Here is a 4,245-nt window from a genome sequence, read left to right as displayed (position 1 = left end):
GAACCCAGGAGGCTAAGGTTGCAGTGAACTGAGATCGTGCCACTGAACTCCAGCCTGTGGACAGAGCAAGACTCTGTCTCAAAAAACAAACAAACAAAAAAGTGATGTCGGTAGGATTCACCTCTAGGCAACCTGGAAGCCACACCATAACAACTTCAAGTTGCCAGCTGGGTTTGGTCAAAGAAATGTGTAAAGCCAGGATCCACTATCCTTAGCTGATTCTGGTAGATCAAAATGCCTAACCTAATACAAACAATTTCTTCAGGTCTAAAATACTGTTTCCGAAAGTATTTCTTTTGTTTTACAAATGGAGAGCCGTAATCATTTTTCTATGAATACTAGAACGATTATATAATCCTCATTCAAACCTCACCAAGTGTTTTCAACAGCCAGAACACAGCAATTTTAAACTACGAAAATGAAGTGCAAACCTTACAATTCAATAGCAATGTTGCCCACGTTTTACTCACGAACAGCTATCCAATTGCATGCACCTTCCTGCAGAACTTCTTCCAAGTCCAGTCCTTCCACTGGAGGGGCTTTCTTCCTATTTCTCCAATAGGTGTAAGATGTCAGGTTAGAGTCAGATTTGGCAATGTGTTTTACTTCAAATAATGGAGCTGGAGGAAACTACATTCCTTTGGAATGATGACAGAATGTACTGGAAACGTCACACATCCACTCAGCTCTCCTGGATCCCTGTCCACACCACGAAGCCCGAAGTTGTTATGATGGCCTTTATGAACCTGAGAGAAGCCCCTTGCTTCCACCACACCACAGTGCCACCCAAGAAATCCAATCCTTGTAAGAAAGGATGGGGCTTATCTTCTCATGACTTAGAATTTTTCGGAAATGAGAATATTCACAAAAGAGGGAAAGGCAATTCCCTTCCCTATGCACTAAGGAAGCCAAAGTCCGTGTGTGCATGAGCTAGTTCTCAAAGGCAATAAAAGGAGAGTAAATAATAGTTTTAGTTATCCCCTACCCACTTCTCACTCTGACTCCCCACTTGGCTTTCTTTTGCAAAAAGGATGAGCTAGTTTTCCATTTTTATAACTGGCGACAGTACGAATATATCCAGCATCTATAAAGCAGTTAAATAAAATCTCAGGCCAAATAAAGGCCTCCATAAGGAAGAATAGACATTAGGACTCCAATTACTGCCCAAAGTTCTGCTGTCAAAATCCAGCTGCATGATGATGCCACTGCACTCCACCCTACTGTGTAACAGAGCAACACTGCCTAGGAAAAAAAAAATTCCAGCGGCACCAAGTACCACCTTGATGACTTCTATATTCACCACTAAAAACTGAAATAGAACACACTATATACAGCTTCAAGTTTGTCACTTTAATAAAACTTTTCCCACAAATAATTTTAATTACTTGCTCTTTGAAGCTATTGGATAGATCTGAGAGTGAGGTGGGGTGGGGATGGGCATTAGATCAGTAACAGTTACCTGTTCAGGCTTGATAAAAAGTAAAAACTCAGCCAGGCGCGGTGGCTCACGGCTGTAATCGCAGCACTTTGGGAGGCCAAGGCGGGTGGATGACCTGATGTCAGGAGTTCGAGACCAGTCTGGCCAACATGGTAAAACCTTGTCTCTAATAAAAATATAAAAATTAGCTGGGTGTGGTGGTGGACGCTTGTAATCCCAGCTACTTGGGAGGCTGAGGCAAGAGAATCACTTGAACCCGGGAGGCGGAGGTTGCAGTGAGCCAAGATCGTGCCATTGCACTCCAGCCTGGGCAATAAGAGCGAAACTCCATTTCAAAATAAGAAATAATAAAGTAAAAAGTCATTTACCCTCATCATTGCCCAAAGTCTCCTGGGGCTTCTGCAAAACAGATTCAGTTGCGATTCTGGTTCTATTTCTAGGAGTACTAAGCAGAGCTCATGCACAGATGTGAGATGGATTAAACCCAGATTTTGTGGGATGGGGGAAGATATTGTCCCTTTGCTTAAACCCCACAGAGTTTCAACATGGATATTAATGATACCTGTCCTTGAAATCCACCATTAATTTCTATCAACTTCACAGCACTCAGAGGTCCACAGTCTGGCTCTATACTAATGCAGATTCTGGAAGAGACAGGTCCCCACCCTAGAGTTTACATCATTCTCAGCTCTGCTAGCAACACTTTTTCTCACCTGTAAGATGGATATGCTTTATACTGGAGTCAGCAAGAAGCTCATGTTCCCAGACATAAGCTATCACTGAGGTTCCAATTCTTATGTTCATCTTCAAACTACCTTCCTGTTGGTCTGTGAATGAAATATGTCCCTCCCCACCACCCTTGTAATACAAGGGAAGACAGCTGAAGAGTGGCTGAGATTTTTCTACTGCTTGCTCCCTCTACTCTCTCCCTGATTGTGGCCACTAACAAACATTACCACTGCTGAACCACAAAATTACCTACCTTTAGAGAGGGAGGACAACACAAACTGGCAGCCCAGGGACATGTTTTGTTTGGCTCACCTTATTTTAAATTTTCTTTAATCAGTTGTAACGTTTTAAAAATCCAGGATTTCAAATAAAAATCTGGATTTCTAGCTCCTCCTGAAACAATCTGAAGACCTGCCAACACTGGGCTTCTTTCTCCTAATGATAAAACAGAGCTGAATAACTGCCCTATTATATCAACTTTCCAGGGGACAGCACAATCCTCCCCAGAACGTTTTACTCATTTATGTTACCGGCATGGCTCCCTTAGGCATTTGGGTGTGTGAGCCCTAATCTAGGACAATTCCCTCATTTAAAAAATGAAGAAAATGATGGTATTAGAAGAGAAAGTTAATCTGCCTGAAGCTGCAGATTAAGTTAGAGGCAAAGAAGGAAGTTAAATTGGGTTCAGGTATCCTTCTAATATAGCATACTGTGTCCCTATTTAAACCATGGCTTCTATCAGCATTTCTTCAACCAATTACTTAAACTGTCTAAGTGGAATCAGTTATATTTTCTACATTTCCCTTCTATTCGTCCTTTTCATATAATTGATGTTCTTACAGAAAACTTTTATCAGTCATTTCATTTAAATATTATCCTGCCGGAAAGAAATCATGAATCAGGGATCAGACAAAAATGCATTACCAACTTTTACACATTTCAGTAGGTGAAGGACCAGAAAGAATCTTAGAAATCACTGAGCTTAATACTTGGCTGTGCAGACAAGGAAGCTGGGACGCAGAGAGGCTGCAGAGTTCCTGGGTAACAGGCCCGGTCTCTAACCTTCCAGCTCACTGCTCTTTTCTACTATACCAGGGCACGGCTGTGCAGTCATCCAGGCTGTCAGGGACTAGCTTCCCCAACATGGAAACAATAATTACAGAACTTGCTCACATCTTAAACATGGCCAACCTTGACTCTGCCAAGACATAAGGTTTAGAATGAGTTGCTAACAATCAATTTACAGAATCAGATTTGCACTGGAAGACAGACTTTCTTTAGAACTGGTATTTGGTGGAAGTTTTAATAGTGGCTCTTATAAAAGCTAAACCCCGTGTAAGAAAAGTTGCTGTAACAACATCATAGCACCTTTGCTTCAACTTCAAAAGAAAAAAAGGCTATGGTAAAAAGCTTTAATAACACACAATGTGATTTCATAGGCAACCAATTAGCAGATTAATGGATCATTTAACTTTCTTTACTTAAAACCAATACTCCACTCAAGAAAGATGAACCCAAAATGCATCCTCTTACACTGACCAACTTAACTAAGTACAAATGAAGTCAATGGTGTACCCCATTAAGCATGCTGCGTTGTATGTCAATAAAACAAGCCCTCCCCCACCCCGAGCCCTGGCCCCTGGCAAACATAGATAAATGATTGTGCACTGCGTGATGATACCATTAGGTGAGAACTTTGGTTCATGCAGTCGGCTGCCAAAGAGGTTGCACCCAAAACCCGCAGCCCCGGCACCCAAAGTCAGTCAGCGGTGGTGGCTCATGGTGTCAGCCGTGCTCCTTCCACAACACCAGGTGAATACTGTGGTCAGGCATGCTGGTGGCAAAGACCAAGCCCGTGTCATTGTGCCCATCCAGTCCATTCAGCCAGGATGCTTCGCCTGCCAAGAAGCTTGAGCCTCTCTTTGACTTCCTGTACTCTGGCAGAGGCCAGCGACTAATCAGGCTCTCTGTCCGCAAGTCCATGATGTACAGGTAGCGGTTGTCAAATAGCAGGGCAAAGATATCTCCAAAGCCAAGCAAGGCCAAGTTTGCTATCTCAGGTGTCTTGATGACCCTGA

Source organism: Rhinopithecus bieti, unplaced genomic scaffold, assembly GCF_001698545.2.
Source record: "Rhinopithecus bieti isolate Rb0 unplaced genomic scaffold, ASM169854v2 scaffold_13710, whole genome shotgun sequence".
Taxonomy (NCBI): domain Eukaryota; kingdom Metazoa; phylum Chordata; class Mammalia; order Primates; family Cercopithecidae; genus Rhinopithecus; species Rhinopithecus bieti.
The sequence above is the reverse complement of the archived record's forward strand: the minus strand, read 5'-3'. Positions refer to the sequence as shown.